The sequence below is a fragment of the Podarcis liolepis genome (genome assembly GCF_965112155.1).
Source record: "Podarcis liolepis genome assembly, chromosome: 3".
Lineage (NCBI taxonomy): Eukaryota > Metazoa > Chordata > Lepidosauria > Squamata > Lacertidae > Podarcis > Podarcis liolepis.
The window spans coordinates 88,461,942-88,479,612 of NC_139557.1; positions in this window are offsets into that span (position 1 = coordinate 88,461,942).

Below are 17,671 nucleotides of genomic sequence, written 5' to 3' on the forward strand. Positions count from 1 at the left end.
CTTTTATGGAGGCGCTTCAGGGCTTTTTACATACTGTTTGGTCTCTCTTGTACAGTTCTACAGCTGTGCACAGTTAGTTTGTACGCAGATAATGCACGGATTATGGAAGCAATTCCGACAAAGAGGCAAGAATCTGAATGCATGAGTGGCAGGTGAAATGCGCAGGCTGGGAAGAGGACTGGGAAGATGCGCAGATCATATGGGAGAGGAGAGTATCTCTATGGGCAGAAATGAAGCGTTGGTTTGGGCATGCAAACATTTGCTACTGGAGTCTTCCGAACCCCAGGAGTGGCTTAGAACATCAGATTTAAATACAAATAGGCTTTGGTTTTGTTGTCTTTAGCATTTGTGAATCTTTAGGGCACACAAAGCAAAATTTATTACAGGTTCTTTTTATGTCTCTACCTATTATGATGTAATTAATAAAACACGTTTGTCGAAACAAAATAAAAAAATTCCTTCCAGTAGCACCTTAGAGACCGACTAAGTTTGTTATTGGTATGAGCTTTCATGTGCATGCACACTTCTTCAGATACTTTTGTTTCTGTGTGTGTTTTGTGTTCCTTTTCCTTTGCTTGTGGTTCTACAATTATGAAGTGTCTAAAGTTTTTCACGTGCTCTGCATATTAAAAAATAAGACAGTCCCTGCCCTTGACAATCTTATAGACCTGATGAAAAAAGAATGAGGAGGGAGGAGGAAAGCAAATATTGGAGCAACTGCTCCTTTACTGGCTTATGGCTGGAGAAGACTCGTTTACAATTATATTTTCGGAATGATTCATGTTGTTATGTAGCTACATTATGTAGCTGCATTTCTGGATGTCCCATGACCATATTATAAAGTTGTTGTGTTCTCTGTTATAAATCAAGCACTGCTAGGAGTTGTTTCTTTTTGTTTTCCAATGTGTTTCTTATCAATAATAATAAAAATCAATGTGGCAAATTTTTATTCTGAAAGTGTGGCAGGGAGAAAAAAGTTTGAGAACCGCTGCACTAAACTAAATGAAGCAATCAGGGAACCATCATAGAGGTAATCAACTATCCAAACATAAACAGATGAAGAAAAAAATTAGTCTCTAATATCGCTGCATAAAGCCATTTGAGCTGATGGAGGAAGCCAATCAGGCTCTTTGACCAAAAGATATATAATAAAACAAAACCATTTCACATCAAGCATATTCCCCCCCCTTGGGTTCTTCCTTTTCCTCAGTTATCAAGTATGTTTCTGCATAAACGCCAACTACTGTAAATCTCCACCAGATCTGTTACCTTTCTTTCATGCACAGCAGGGGGAAAGAAAACCCCCTTGCAGATCCATTTTTGGCTAATGTATGGGGCTAGAATAATCTCCTCCTGTATTGACCAACTGTCCAAGCCATGTGTGCTTTTTCTTTTTTTCAAAAAAGCCTTTCTAGCTATATGCAAAATCATATGCATAAATACATTTATTATAAGACGTAAAAAAAGAGTCAAATCCCATGTGTACTCTATTTCTGCAGCATAACTTTTTAAATAACCAATACATACGTATTTCAATGCAGTTATATGCATTGTTGCATGTGGCTGTTTATGTATTGGTTTCTTTAGGAAACCTGGGGTGGGATTGCAGCGGAAGCCCTGCAAAAGGACTTCTGCTTGTACAATGGGGCTTTGCTCCTTTTCCTCCTGTTTTTCCTGTGTCCCCCACAATTGGCTCTGGGGGAGGGGACAAGAGATACCCCCTGAAAAGCGCAGAGGGGGAGAAGAGCAAGATCATTCCATCTGGGAAGCCCAAATGTAGTGCAACATCCAATTCCTCCCTTAGAGGGTACGTAGATAATATTGCGTGGACAGGCGGAGTCCCCAGATCCTGCACGGTCCCCCCGTCATGTGAATAACGACTCAAGACAACGTGCTATGGGATTAAATTGGCCACAACTTTATTAAATTTCAAATGTGGGTAGACCTTGGCTCAGGCATTGGGCGTTCTCCCTCCCCGGTCCCCAGCCGGGGACCTAGGGAGCATCAGGGTTATCCAGTGTGTGTGGGGGGGATGGGCCGGCTCTGGAGAACATATGTTCAAGCAGAGATGGCCGCCCCCGTAACGCCGCCGCCGCAGGAGGGAGCAATGACGACCTTTTGGTGTACGGCCAAAGCCTCCCTCCAGAAAACCCCTTTAACGGGGAACCCTGGTATCGCCGCCGCAAGAGGAAGATGGACAAAAGGATTCCACCCAAGGCCTGATACCGCCAAAGTTGTGACGTTTTGCTACGGGAAAGGCGAAACCTGCCAATGCAGGGAAATTCCTTTCCGGCCCTTTAACAGCGACCTTAACGTAGCAGCGCCCGCATACCTGTGAAGAAAAGATAACCTGCAAAACCTGTGAAGAATAGTTAACCTGCAAAATAAGACCTTAACTGAGGGTGGGTAGGGTGGGAGAAGCTCTGGAGCCAAGTGTGGATTCCTAGGTAAGATCCTCCCTCTATTGTGTGGGCAGGTAATCCCTCCCCTACCTGGCCTGGTCTCCTTGGCAACGCTTCCCCCAGGTGGTATTGGACAACTGACTGAGGTAGGTGGAGACCTCCAGGTATCCCACCTGAGGGAAGGCAAAGCCAAGCCTATGCTGTTGGAGCCGCTCCAGATCTAGGGGCTGCACGCGTCCACGCAAAGGGCGCCCCCCATTTTAAGCGGGGAGCGGTCATTACATGTATTATAATAATGCATAAAGTATGTAAGAATCATTCATATAGCAGGACTGGTAAAAACACCTCATTTTTTGTCAAGATCAAGGACTGAGGCAGGGACTGTGGAAACTCTGTGCATCAAAACTTGACACTGAGATTTTTTTGAAAATTCCATCCTTTAGCAGGTCTGTGGCTTGCCTGAAGTTGTGCTCCATTTGCAACAGCATAAGAAATTGACAATCAGGCCAAGAGATGCCGAATGATGGGGATAAAATTTCCAGTGATGTCAGCTGCCTCAGCCTTTGGAGATACCTGCCTTTCATGAATGTCTCCAGGGATCTGCAATCATGCAGTCTTAACTCCAGCATATGGTGCAATAATAATATTCTTTTCATCCTGTAGCTACTTTGATCTGAAAATCTTGAAGTATTTTATAAATATTAATTAACAGAGCTACCCTACCTCATTGCTAAGATTTATCTCCATTTTACAGATGGAGAAACTGACTTGCCCTAGTCCAGCATTTTAAAAACTTCCGCCAAATGCTTAGCATAGTCAAATATGCATACAGTGGTGCCTCGTAAGACGAAATTAATCTGTTCCGCGAGTCTCTTCGTCTAGTGGTTTTTTCGTCTTGCAAAGCAACCCTATTAGCGGCTTAGCGGATTAGCTCTATTAGCAGTTTAGCGGCTATTAAAGGCTTAGCTGCTATTAAAGGCTTAGCGGATTAGCGGCTAAAAGGCTATTAGCGGCTTAGCGGCTTAGAAAAAGGGGGGGAGCAAAAAAAAATCGGAACACTCGCAAGACGTTTTCGTCTTGCAAAGCAAGCCCATAGGGAAAATCGTCTTGTGAAGCAGCTCAAAAACGGAAAACCCTTTCGTCTAGCGAGTTTTCCGTCTTGCGAGGCATTCGTCTTGTGGGGCACCACTGTACCCTGTGTTTGTGAAAGGATAAGGATATTTTTTCATTATAATATAAGGCATAAGAACATGAGAATAGGCTGCTGGATCAGGCCAATGGCCCATCCAGTCCAGAATCCTGTTCTCACAGTAGCCAACCAGATGTGTGTGACCAACTTGCAAGAAGGGTACAGGCACAAGAGGGCTCTCCCTTCCTGCGGTTTCCTGCAACTGATATTCAGAAGCACTACTGCCTCCATAAGTGTGGGCAGAACACAGCCATCTTAGCTAGGTGTCAGGCGGAAGAGGCTCCAGCCCCCACAGTAGGTTGCCAGGAACAGATAAGGCAAGGAAAAGTTCTTACCACCTGCTTTTTACTCAACATTCACACAGAGAGGCTCTTGGAATAATGGAGTTGGCCCGAGTGAGTCTCCACCCCGTCCCTCTCTCCCTTCATGCACCATCACTATGGGTGTTGAGAAGAGCCCTCTGCCTCTGAGCTCTCTGCTCTCCTACTTTCAGTGCTGGGCAGGTTCTGGGAGATGGAGTCTGGAATGCTTTCTAAAGACACTGTGTCCATCAGCTGTCACCCCTCTGGTGCTTCTTCTTCCTCCTCTCCCATTATTTCCCAGCTTTCCCCCTCATCTGCCTCTGAGCTATGATGTCCCTCAAACCACCATTGTAATTCTTTCTGTGTGTGGAATATTTATTGAATTTTATAACAATTAATGATACAAATCTCATTCATCATGTTATTTACAATTATTCTCCCTCCCCTCCTCTGGACTTCCTTCAACTCCCCCTCTGCTGAGTTATTTAGTTTTATTTATCATATCCTGCTTTTCCTACACAAAAATAAAATCCCTTATCATTTCTCTAAAATATCTGTTACTCAAATGAAGTTGTGAAAGCTTATTCAAATCCTGCCAGTGAATCAAGTCCATTCTGTTGTTTCTGCAAATAAACTGTAAATGGTTCCCAGACTCTTTTGAAGTCCTTTTTGTCCTCTTATAGTTTGTCTGTTAGCTTAGCCAATTCTGCATAGTTTATTGTTTATTGTTGTTAGCCGCCCTGAGCCCGACTTCGGCTGGGGAGGGCGGGATATAAATAAAATTTATTATTATTATTATTATAGTTCATCAGCTTTTCTTGACATTGTTCCTTTGATGGTATTTCTTCCAATATTGTGCAATCAAGATTCTTGCCGCTATTGTAGCATACATAAATAATGTCCATTTTTCTTTTGGTAGCTCTTGATTTGAAATACCTAACAAAAAGGCTCCAGGGTGTTTTTTCAATTCCTTGTATATCATTTCCCAGCATTTTTAATGCATTTGCATTCCCACCACATATGACATAATGTTCCTTCCTTCCGTTTCCTTATATCTCCAGCATCTGTTATTTTCTTTCCTAAACATCTTTGCCATTTTCACTGGTGTGATATACCTTCTATACATCATTTTCATGTAATTCTCTCTTAATAGTATGCAATCTGTGAATTCTATATCAACTTTCCATAATTTCCCCAACTTTCAAATTGGATGTTGTGTCCCACATCCTGAGCCCCTGTTGTAATTCTTAACGGTCTTCTTCTTCTCTGGAAGGGTTAGGTTGGGGAGGCAGTCTCCACCATTCTTCCTCTGCCCAGTTCCTGACACTAGGAGCCTGAAACTTCACTCAGGTTTTGAGAGTTTATCAGCAATTCACAAGCACTATCTTTGAATCTTGAGATCTAGGAGTTTTGAAATAGTATTTTCCTGCCTAAAGATCTATTGCTAAATTACCATATTGGCCTGAATATAAGCCTCACTCTCTCCCCCCCCCCAAACTCAAACCGTGAAAAGTGTGGCTTAAATTTGCAACCTTACAAAAATTGGCTTTTACAATATCGCTGTTGAAACAGACATACGGTAAAACAGAACAGGTGTGAGTGCCTGCAGAATTTTTAAGGGAGTGGCTTATATTTGTTTTTTTCCTCCCCCCCCCCTTGAATTTTAAAGGTGCAGCTTATATTCCGGTATAGTTTATATTCAGGCCAATACGGTATATGCTACCTCATAACCATAGTAATAGTTGTTCTACAGTGAATGTTTCTTTGGGCGGGGGGCATCTTTTTATTTCGGTGAGAGACGCTTTTAACTTAAAGCGTTGTCCTTTATTTACATACTATAAGCAACAGTCCTTTTCTGAGCACCAACTCTAGCATATCTCTTGGTTTTGTTTTGTGTTTTGAGTGTTTTGATCAGTAAATCTGAATTCCAAAATTCCAGGAAGGCACACTCCATTACTACTGCTACTACTCTTCCCTCCACCCAAAAAACTTTTAGTTTTCAATCTGAAATGAAACGGTTGGGGAGAGAAGATACTGTGAAAAGAACAAAGAAGAAGATGCAGTCAAAACAAATAACAGATTGTCATTGGTGTTATGTCTCCCTGTGTATATTGGTTGCTGTTGCAACGCAGAGGTTGCTATCCACAGTCAACAGTAAACAGCAAAGACCTTGCTTGCCTTTTCTCTAATTGGGATTTCAGGCAAGCTGATGTGAGATGTGTTGTCTCCCTAGCTCTCTGCTTTTGGTATTTCCAGAGCTGCATGCCAAGATGAAAGCTGGGAATAATTGGAACACTTCTGTCATCCTGGTCTGGCTCACTACCACCAGAAGTCATTCTTCCAGCAACGGGACTTCCTTTTTGTCTCTGTTATTCTAGCACCAAGGCTTGGAATTTTGGTGCGTCTCTCAGTCTCCAATTAAAATGTGTATGTTGTGTGGGAACATATATTCAGACTAACCAACACAATTCTCCACAGCCTTCTTCAGGCATTCAGTTTGAACATGCAAAGCGGTAAGAGGTATGGTTTCAGCCAAATCAGCAAGAGGTATTGTAACACCTTCTGAATATTTGACATTACAGAGGAAAAAGGTCAGTCACATAGGTTGTCATGTTTTCAGAGTTCTTTATGCCTATTCAGACATGTGAAGAAAACAGCACAGATGCATGTTCTAGGTCTGTCCCTCAATGCCATCCACATCACCCTCCATGAGCTAGAGAGCAGTCCTCTCCCTCATGCTTTTTAACACCTACATGAAGCCGCTGGGAGAGATCATCAGGGGGTTTGGACTGGGTGTCCATCAATGTGCAGATGATATCCAGCTCTACCTCTCTTTCAAATCAGAACCAGTGAAGGCAGTGAAGGTCCTATGTGAGTGCCTGGAGGCCTTTGGAGCATGGATGGTGGCTAATGCATTGAGGTTGAATCCTGACAAGACAGAAGTACTGTTCTTGGGGGACAGGGGGCGGGCTGGTGTGGAGGACTCCCTGGTCCTGAATGGGGTAACTGTGCCCCTGAAGGACCAGGTGTGCAGCCTTTTGGACTCACAGCTGTCCATGGAGGCACAGGTCAATTCTGTTTCCAGGGCAGCTGTCTACCAGCTCCATCTGGTACGCAGGCTGAGACCCTACCTGCCTGTGGACTGCCTCGCCAGAGTGGTGCATGCTCTAGGTATCTCCCGCTTGGACTACTAATGCGCTCTACGTGGGGCTACCTTTGAAGGTGACTACAACTAATCCAGAATGTGGCAGCTAGACTGGTGACTGGGGGCGGCTGCCGAGACCACATAACACCAGTCTTGAAAGACCTACATTGGCTCCCAGTACGTTTCTGAGCAGAATTCAAAGCATTGGTGCTGACCTTTAAAGCCCTAAACAGCCTCGGCCCAGTATACCAGAAGGAGAGTCTCCATCCCCATCGTTCTGCCCAGACACTGAGGTCCAGTGCCAAGGGCCTTCTGGCAGTTCCCTCACTGCGAGAAGCAAAGCTACAGGGAACCAGGCAGAGGGCCTTTTCAGTAGTAGCGCCCGTCCTGTGAAACACCCTTCCACCAGATGTCAAAGAGATAAATAACTACTGACATTTAGAAGACCTCTGAAGGCAGCCCTGTTCATGGACGTTTTAATGTGTGACATTTTAATGTATTTTTAATCTTTGTTGGAAGCCGCCCAGAGTGGCTGGGGAAACCCAGCCAGATGGGCGGGGTACAAATAATAAATCATCATTATCATTATCATTATCATTATCATTATCATTATCATTATCATTATACTATCCTTTATCTTCTCAGTGTACCATCAACTGCTGGTTTTGAGTCTTAAAGGGCTCAGGACCACAATACTTCAAAGACCACCTCTCCCCATATGAACAGACCCGGACCCTGAGATCATCATCTGAGGCCCTTCTTCATGTGCCTTCTTTATGAGAGGCCCAGAGGGTGGCAACACGAGAATGGGCCTTTTCTGCGGTGGCTGCCCGCTTGGGAAATGCTGTCCCCAGGGAGGCTCACCTGGAACTTTCATTACATATCTTTAGGTGCCAAGGAGGACAAACAAGATGATAAGTGGTCTGGAAACTAAGCCTTGTGAGGAGTGCTTGAAGGAGCTGGTTATGTTCAGCATGGCATGGAAAAGAGGAGACTGAGAGGAGATATGATAGCCATCTTCAAATATCCTAAGGACTGTCACATGGAAGAGGGAACAAGCTTATTTTCTCTTGCTCTGGAGGGTAGGACTCGAGTCAATGGCTTCAAGTTGCAAGAAAGGGAATTCCGACTAAACATTTGGAAAAAAACTTCCTGGCAGTAAGAGCTGTTCGCCAGTGAAACAGACTTCCACGAGAGGTTGTGGACTCTCCTTCCTTGGAAGTTTTTAAGCAGAGGTTGGATGGCCACCTGTCACGAATGCTTGAGTTGAGATTCTTGATGATCCTTGGGGTCCCTTCCAACTCTAAGGTTCTATGATTCTGTGATTTCCTTTGACTAATTGAACAATCTATGGCCTTTTAAACTGTGTTTGTGGGGAGGGTATTGTTTTTCTTTGTTACTATGGCATGTATTTTTGTGTTTTTATATTGTAAACCACCCTGTGATCCTTGTATGAAGGGCAGTATAGAAAATAAATAAATAGATAAATCAATAAATAGACAAATAGATAAATAATTTTGGTTTGAATGTAGCAGATAGAGTTTCTGACAGCTGCAGAAATCCTCCCTCTTGACTTGCTTTAGCACTACCAGTCTTCTCCTTGTCTCTCAAGAAGCACCTGTGTTCTTCTTGAACCCGAGTAGCAGAGTATTTTCCCTGCAACTCTATGTACTTACACCCACAAAGAAGTTGGCTATAGGTGGAGGAAGGGAAGTAAGTTCATGAACGGTGACAACACCAAGAGAGGGTGGATCGAGGCCCAAACTAGAGCCTTCTCCCTAGTTGAATGCCTAACTTTCATGTGCAGTTGCAGCTCAGCCCAAGACGCATTGGAGAAGCATTTGGGCAGGCCATCATTTTTTATCCACCGTTGCCTATGTTTAAAATGAAAATTGAGGTTTGTTTCTTATATTTCTGCCAGTGAAGTAGGTGATGCCCATACGCCACTTTATACATTCCAACAGCGGGATGATAAAATTAGTAGTTCTAATAATATATTGGAAATGCCTGCATCAAGAAGGTATTGCTGCTATTGTTGTTCCCCCTCAAATTAAGGTCTACATAGATGAACATTTCCTGTATTCTTAGGGAAAAGTGCAGTGATGTGTGTGTGTGTGTGTGTGTGTGTGTGTGTTCATATTCAATCTGAAAAGTGAGCTGACTGGAAAAACAAAGCTCACTGTCTTCAATTTGTCACGAAAAAATGTGAGAATTGTGTATTGTGCATTTTCCTTAGCTGCTTTAATCAACACATTCAAAAATCACACTTCAGAATTATTTTGGTCTTCTCTTCCCATTTGCAAGGATGCATATTTGTGGTGATTGGTTCCCCCCCCTTTCAGTTTCTGTGAAATTTGTCCAGTGCTGCCTTACATCAATTCTCTTTGGGGGGGTGGAAAGGGGGGAGAGTGGAAATATTTATTTTTAGCACTCAAAATTTACAGTAAACAGACTGTTTTATGCACATGAAAGCTGTAAATGGAATTGAAAGGCAGGATAATGGTCTGTAGCTTTATGTTGCTCCAAGAACTTTGGCAGAAAATGGCACGAGGGACTGAAAAAAAAGAAGCTTATGTGATCTCTGGGAAATCCTCTTTTTAAGACTATTTGCTTTTCTCTAAACTGCCTCTTAATCTATCTGGTTGTCTTGGTGCACATTAGCTAAACATAAATCTTATTTATTTCGAAAAAAGCAACTTCAAAAAACAGCATAGAACTTACTGCATTTGAGAACATCAGAAAAAAACAAAGGGAAATAAACTTGCATTGTTACACTACATCATATCATTTCGAGTTTGTATACAAGCTGTCATTTTGAGCTCAAGATTGTACTTGCAGGCTGATTCCAGCTAGATAATTTATCTGTAGCGGTAGAAATTGAGACTTCCTTTCTATCAAAAATGGCATACTATGCAGCCCAGTTCTGTCCTATTTTGTCTTTTTAAAAATAACTAAATAAAACTCAAATGCTCTCCCCCAAACACCACCACTGCCACAGGCTGTGCAGCATTGTGCCAGAGCTAGCAGTGTAAAGCACTCTCAGGCACTTACTAGGGCCACTGTCAAAGGAAAGGGGGGCAGAGGGAGCACACTGACCCTGGCACCATCAAGGAGGGGGGTACCATTGAGGAGGGGGGTACCATCGCGGCTGCCCCCCCGGACATGTGCACGGTGGGTACCACGCCCCCGCAGGTGTCACACCATGCCCCCGGGGTGTGTGCCACACCCCAGGGGCATGTGCCAGCCACACCCCTGTCTGCTCTCCGCCCCCGGTGCTGGAGCATGCAGCTTCGCCACTGACTGGGGCCCCAGCAGGGCCCACTGCACCCCACTTAAACAGCTCAGGAACACAATACCTCAAGGACAGTTACTCCCTATATGAACTGACCTGCAACCATCACCTGAGGCTCTTCTTTGTGTTTTCCCTCCACAAGAGGGATGGGTCTTTTCTGAAATGGCTCCTCATTTAGGGATTGTTCTTCCCAGGGTAGCTTACCTGACACCATCATTATATATCTTTAGGCGCCAGACAACAACTTTCCTATAAAACCAAGCCTTTGGCTTTAAGAATCTGTGACCTTTTAGAAGTGGGGGAATGTTTCTCATGTTTTTCTTTTTTGCTCCAACAGAGGAGGAGGTAAGGAGAAAGAGCCCCGGCTGTGTGGAGGTTTAAATTAGGTAAGCCACGCCCCCTGGTCAACCGGATTGGTCAGCCGTGGAGTGTGACACGGCCGGGGCAAGATAAAGTGACTAACAAATAATGATGATAAGAATGATGCTGATAATAATAATAAAAATAATACCCGTGAATTTGCTATTCTGCTGTTAGTGTTTAGCAGAAAATAGTATTTTTTTGAATTATTTTTATTAATTTCCCAAAGTATTACAAATCAAACCAAATTACTTTAATTTAATACAATTTCTTAAAATCAGGTTTCCCACTCCTGTTGCAAACATGTCAATCATTTCCTCCCATTGCTGCATCATTTCCTTTTTAGTATCCTGTTGTCATCTTTCACTTGCCAACGTTACATAACAGAACATAGTCTTGGGTTGTTCACTGGATGCAAGAGCTAATTCAGATTGGCTGCTGCCATAAATTACAGTTGTGTGCTTGATACTCCTTGTAACTGGAACCATGATCTAGCTGATACCTGCAAGAGCACAAGACCAAAAAACTAGTGTCTTTTGGTCTGGTGCTCTGGTGTGAGCCAGTTGACTTGTGCCAGACTAAAAAACAAAACATTCCAGGATCCATTTAGAAGCTGGGAAGTCTTCCAAAATTCTAGGATGTCTTGCTTAAATCAAGATGGTTGAGTGGTATGGCACAGTTTAATCGAGTCTAATAACTGAAAACAAGATTTTCTTGGGTCAGAAGGCTGCAGTTCTGTGCAGACTTAGGGAGGGGGATCACCACTAAATTCAGGGGACCTACTTCTGAAATAAAAGACATGGAGTTGGAGTGGTAAGGCTCATAGATGGTATCCAGTTCTACTGAAATCCATCTACCTTTCTATTATCTACCTGTCACCAAGCATATGAGGTCTTTCTCTCTCCCTCTCCCTCCCTCTCCCACTATTGCTCCCTGTGGAATAGACATTTGTTTTTGTTCTGAGAGAAAAATGTCAATGACAGTTATTTTTAGTATCTGGAACCCTGCTCCTTCTTTCAAGATAATGTTTCCACTTGGCAAATTGGCTCCGCCATTTGGTTTTTGCCTACCTCGTAGCAATCGTCACAACTTTGTGAGGTTAGGCCTTTCTTTGTTTGGACGGAGGGGAGGCTGTAGCCTCCACCTGCCCCTCCTCATTAAGGGTATCTTGTTAAAAGGATATGGGGGGATAGATTCTGTCCAATGCCTGGACGTGGGCTTTGGCCCATGTCACCACCCCAATGGAGACCCCTTGGGGTGCCCCTATTTGATGTAAATCTTAGGGCTTTCCCTATTGGTAGTTTATCCTTAGATGGATTCCCTGCAGACGGGTGGGAGTCAATATATAGTCTGGCTTCACCCAATGCCTAAGCCAAACGGCTCACATCTATAACCAATAAAGTTGTGGCCAATTTGAACTCATAAACCAAAATCCTCTTGTTTGTGTGCTTTATTTATCCACCTGGGTCACAGGGCCTTGGCACACAAATGAAGTCTCTCTCTCTTCCCCTCTCCCTCCCTCCCTCAGCCACTATTGCTCCCTGTAGAATAGACATTTGTTTTGGTTCTGAGAGAAAAAAGTCAGCGGCAGTTATTTTTAGTACTTGTAACCCTGCTCTTTCTTTCAAGATAATGTTTCTTTAACCACTTCTGTCATCTTTTAGAATTGTGTTTTCTTATGTTATGCTAAAATACAGATTCATGTTAGGGATGGACCAGTCTGCTTATTTTCAGTCACTTTCATGTGTTTTACCCATAATCTCATTCAGCTTGTGCATTAATCTGCATTTTAAAGCACATATTCTTAGAAGGCATATGTAAATATTGTTTAAGGGTGTATTTTCTTCCCAAAGTGGCAATCCTAAACAACAACAATTTACAAATATATCCCGTCCATCTGGCTGGGTTTCCCCAGCTACTCTGGGCAGCTTATAACATATATTAAAAAATGCACCAAAACATCAAACATTAAAAAACAAAATATCCTGTATAAGCAACAAACCAACCAACCAAAAAATCAAGAGAAACCAACAACAACAACAAACAGTTTACAGTTATACCCAAATTAAAATAACCACCAACCCCAGCTAAACATTAAACCAACACCAACAGGAGAACAGGACAAAAACAAAACAGAGGAACCAAAATTATAACCATTTAAAACATTTTAGCCAGTTGCCCCAGCCCAAGAGTTGTTCCAGCAATGTCCCAGTGGCCTCCCAGGAGCCTCGTTTGGCTGTTCATTGTGAGTGTGGGCCAGGTGGAAATGGACCCTGCAGGACACTGGGGAAGGGGACGAGGATACCGATGAGGGGTGTAGCCATGATTGCTCCACAGTGGGACAGGCTGAAGATGAGGAAGGGAAGGTTGGGGACTTAGGTGGTACTCACAGGACACCGAAGGACGTCAAGGAGTAGTAGACAGTTTATGGGAACCAGGGGAAGGAGACACATCGCCAGAAGAAGAGGTCCCCCCATCTCTGCAAGGCAGAGGATTTGTGTCTCCTCAACTTTCTCCATTGATGGCCCATGGCTTGTTTACTTCAGGAACTCCACTGGATTGTGACTTCAGCAGAGGCCTTATGGTTTGACTTTAGACCTTGATCCATGTAGTGGACCTGGATTGGTATTTGACCTTTTCGGCTGTCTGACTACTCTCTGGTGTTGCTATTCTTCCTTGATGGAGCAGAATTAGCTCTTCCAATTTAGTTCCTGTGCACTGACGAATGGTGTGGGAAAATGATTGCTTGTACATAAGAGCATGAGCAGAGTTCTTATTATTGCAGAGTGATTTTACAGCACGAGATATTGCTAAGAGCATGATGAGCAAGTGAATACCTCATGCTAGACTAATGATTGGCTCACGTAGCATAACACTCTCTTTGTCTGTGGGCAAAAGCAAGGTTACATTCCTTTGATTTGTTACTTTTGAGTACCAGGCAGAGCAAGCTCAGTGCTGGAGGAGAGAGGATGATTTATTTCTTACTGCACACAATAAACATGGCACGGCTGAAGCCAAAGCTTTTTCTTCAAGCCATCTTGGTGTGAGACTGATTTCTTACTGATTTTTTTACTGATGTCGAGCTGGATTCTCGACAGAATGGGTATTTATTTATTTCATAAAATTTATACACCGCTTAATTTACGGTACCACCTCTCCTGGTATGCCCCATAGATGACCTTAAGGTCCATGAATAACCATAGTTTAGAGGTCCAGGGCCCTAAGGAAGTCAGACAATCCTCCACCAGGGCAAGGGCCTTTTCAGTGATGGCTCCGACCTGGTGGAATGCTCTGCCCCATTAGACTAGGGCCCTTCAGGATTTAACCTCCTTCCGCTGGGCCTATAAGACAGAGCTATTCCACCTGGCCTTTAATTTGAATTCAGCCTGATATTTTATTTCCCTTTTCTTCCCTCCCCAACCACTTTTATGAAGATTACCCGCTTTGGAGACCCCATAGCTAATTCTCCCCTAGCCTCCTCACTGGCCCAAGTAGGACTAATTCAGCCAGCTAGCCCTGGTGACTATCTAATGCTTATTGAATGGATTCCCCCCAAATTGGTTTTTGAACTTTGAATTTTATTGTTATTCATGCTTTTATACTGTATTTTATGCTGCTTCTATGTTGTATTACAATTAAGTGTTTTAAATTTGTTGTTAGCTGCCCTGAGCCTGGTTTTCCAAACCGGTAAGGGCAGGGTATAAATAATTTTTTTATTATTATTATTATTTATTGTAAAAGAGAAAAAAAATGGAAAAACATCAAAGCAGATATGTTGGTACATGTAAGTGACCACTTTAATATCTTACCTGCTGCTATTTGCTACAGGAAACAACTACAGTATTTTACAAACCCTACAGATTTGTAACTTTGTATTCTGATGGCCGAGGTAGAGCTCAGGGAATTGCTGGTCTGGTGTAACTGAAAGCTACAAAGACATTTTAAAGAAATAAACCCGAACCAAAGCATCTCCTTCTCTTGCACTGTCGCACTATGTAAATAGCAGGAGAAATGGTCTTTGGAAGATTTACATGTAAAAAGTATAACATCACTATGAAAAACTGATGTAATTTAACATGACAGGGCAGGACCCAAGAGCTGGAATAAACGCGATTCTGCTGCTTAAGCTATATTATGTGAGATTGAGGAGGAGGGAAGCGCAGTTATAAAATGCATATGCTAGAGAAAGGAGCTTTGGTTCACACAGTGAATTTTCTACTTTGTGCATATCATAGCAGTGGCTGGGAAATACTTATAAAGTTGCTTATACTTTGACTCGGGTTGATTTGCTTATTAAATTTCCAGAAGGATTTGGAGGAGGAAGAAATTTATATTCAAATGGGCTGAAGGACAGAAATAGCCACCACAAAAGATGAACCCCTCTTCCCAAAAATCCCAACAACAACTAATACTGGGTCTTGAGCCCTTGGTTATTTATCTATGGGATTTCTGGATATGTCCAAGAGATATAAAATTTCCGCTGAATCCTGAAATTTTAAGGGCAGTACCCTACTGAGCTCACCCCCAGTTTGAATGGCATGGTCATACAATAAAACACAATAGATATTGATGTCTTCTTGGTAATATACAGCTCCAATAGTCACATGCAAAAACCTGTGGACCTCAGATGAAATGAACACACGCTTCATCCATAGCCAATGAAATATCCAGCCAGTTCAGTGTGGACCAGATGTACATTGCAATGCAGATGTTTGTAGATCCAGGTGTGCATCTATATTTGTATCAGCTCTAATTCACATCTAATATTAACCTTTTGTATGACCGTTGGGTGCCTGGCATCATGGAACTTTGAAGTGTCAGGCATAGCCCTACTGGCTTTAGCCCAAACGTAGCAGAGTTTTCCTGCACAGCGAAGAAGCTAGTTGCAGCAGTAATGACTAGTCAGCTAGACTCAGAATAACTATTTACAGGATTTATTAAAAGGAAAAATAAAACCAGCAGAGTTTCTGCATACAAATCAAAGCAAAATAAATCCTCTCTTTCTCTCTCATAACCATACACAGCACTTCTAACTCCTAACACACCTCAAACCAAACTGAGCTAACAATCCCTTGATAACAGAGTTGAGTGCTGGTCGTTAACCAATCAGAGTGAGTAGTTTCTAGGTCAAGCAGACCTGGGCTTTCTGCCAAGAGTAAATTGACACCAGCTTGAGTTAATTGTGTGAAGCTAGAATCTGCAAGTTTCCCACGAGAACCAATTAACAGAAACTGAACATGGCAAATGAACCAGGGGTCAGCAAACTTTTTCAGCAGGCGGCCAGTCCACTATCCCTCAGACCTTGTGGGGGCTGGACTATATTTTCAAAAGAAGAAAAAAAGAATGAATTCCTATGCCCCACAAACAACCCAGAGATGCATTTTAAATAAAAGCACACATTCTACTCATGTAAAAACACGCTGATTCCCGGACCGTCCACGGGCTGGATTTAAAAAGTGATTGGGCCGGATCCAGCCCCCGGGCCTTATTTTGCCTACCCATGAACTAGGCTAATGATGTTGGGTGAAAACTTCTGAATTATTTACTTGCAGTTATTATCAATAAAATGAAATAAAAATCCACTGCAATTTTATCTCCAAATTAAGCTTATTCACAATTCATACCCGGTCCTCTGATGTACTGTTGTATTCTGTTCATCCACTTATTAAGACAGGAGAAAATGCTGCTTGGCAAAATCTGCTGAGTCACTTTCGTGCATTCATGACATTTCAGAACAAGAAGGTGACCCTATTCCCTCTGAAGCCCATCCATCAAAGCTGCAGTAGTTTATGACGGCAGGAGAGAAGGTATAATTCCCTTTCTGGGCTCTTGTAGAAATGGTCTTAGGCCCTGGAGCATGAGATTGGATTCACATAATTAATTTGAAAATGTTGTTAATGGTGATAAAATTATCCCGTCCTTTTAAGACGCAGCAACGCTGTTGGTTAGCTTCTCGTCCTGCAGCGATGAATTCCACAGGCTTGGCTACACATTGTATGAAGACATATTTCCTTTTAGTATTTTAGCTTTACAGGCCATTAATTTATAAGTGACCCTTTGTTCTCATTATGTTACAGTTCTGAGGGAAAAGAGGGGGAATCTAAGTAACAATTAGTTCACACTGTACTGTTTAAGAGTCTTTCTCATTAAATAAGTCCCATTAAAATGAAAACAAGTGGGACACTAGAAGCATTTAAAAGCCTTTTGTCCAAAGCTTCATTCTGCATTTTTCAATACATTGAACGTTGGTGTTGACAGAGAGAGGTGGGGTAACTTAGGCTATGTATGCATTAGTGACTTAAAACACAGTGAGGTCATTTCCCCCACTGTGTTTCAAGTCACATTTGCACATCCTTGTACACACCAGAGGGATCAGGGATGTCTTCATCCAATGTGCATTATCTGTTTGATTGGCCCCTGCAGGCACTCCCTGTCCCAACTCGTATACGTGAAGCTGTCATCCGCACATGCACAATGGCTGTCTCAAATGTACGCACTCAACTGCAACATGAACGTGGTTTACATTTTCAAACTGGATGGAAGCTGCTTGGAGGAGGAATGCACCAAACAGTAGTATTTCTCAAGAAACTGAAGGAGATACGGATTGTGGCTCACAGTCGATACAAGGGGCATTTAAAGAACATTGAATGCACTTATAAAGCTCTAATGAATCCTGGAACTTGCAGTTTGTTGGGGTGCAGTGAACTATAGCTCTGTGAAGGCTTTCCAGGATTCTTTGGGGGACGTCATGTGCCTTAAATGTGCATTGGGTGTGCATGGTGTGGATCTGCTCTTCTTCTTCTATCTCTTTAGTTTTTGTTGGATACTTATGGTGAAGGTTTCTGGTAGGAAGGCATAGTCATCATAACTAGCACCCACTGATAGCCCTGTCCTACATAAATATGCCTAATCTTCTTTTAAAGCCTCTTTTAAAGGCCATCACTACATCTTGTAGGAGGGAATTCAATATTTAAATGTGTG